We start from the raw sequence: 496 nt of genomic DNA, 5'->3' as shown, positions 1-496 counted from the left end.
AATGTTTTGGCAATTGAATGTTCACTAATTATTTCATAATGCATTAAATGTAACAAAAAAAACATCGACAACCGTGATTATTTTGTTATAATTAAACCGAAACAACCTCAAAATGCACTAACATGTAAACATTGCCATCATTAGTGCCACAGTGCGCACGTTTATGACTACATACATGAACGTTATTTGGCTTGTGTATGTGACGCAAGCTCCAGCAGAACTCTGCTAGACTGGGTAGCAGTCTTTTTAGCTAACATTCCAGTGGCAGTAGCAAGGAATGGAATGTTAGCTACTGCTACCCAGGCTAGGACTCCGCCACTGCACAGTCCAATGCACCACCATTAAATGATATTAAACTTGTTTGTACATTATGACTCTGTGTCCGTTATTATTTGCCAATAAATACTACAGGGATTACTAAATAGCTGGTCAGTAAGTATTGAATATGTAAACGCACATTCCTGAAATAATTCAAGGGCCTTGACAGTGATCACGT

The sequence above is a fragment of the Oncorhynchus clarkii genome, chromosome 12 (assembly GCF_045791955.1).
Source record: "Oncorhynchus clarkii lewisi isolate Uvic-CL-2024 chromosome 12, UVic_Ocla_1.0, whole genome shotgun sequence".
NCBI lineage: Eukaryota > Metazoa > Chordata > Actinopteri > Salmoniformes > Salmonidae > Oncorhynchus > Oncorhynchus clarkii.
Note: the sequence above shows the minus strand (reverse complement) of the source record.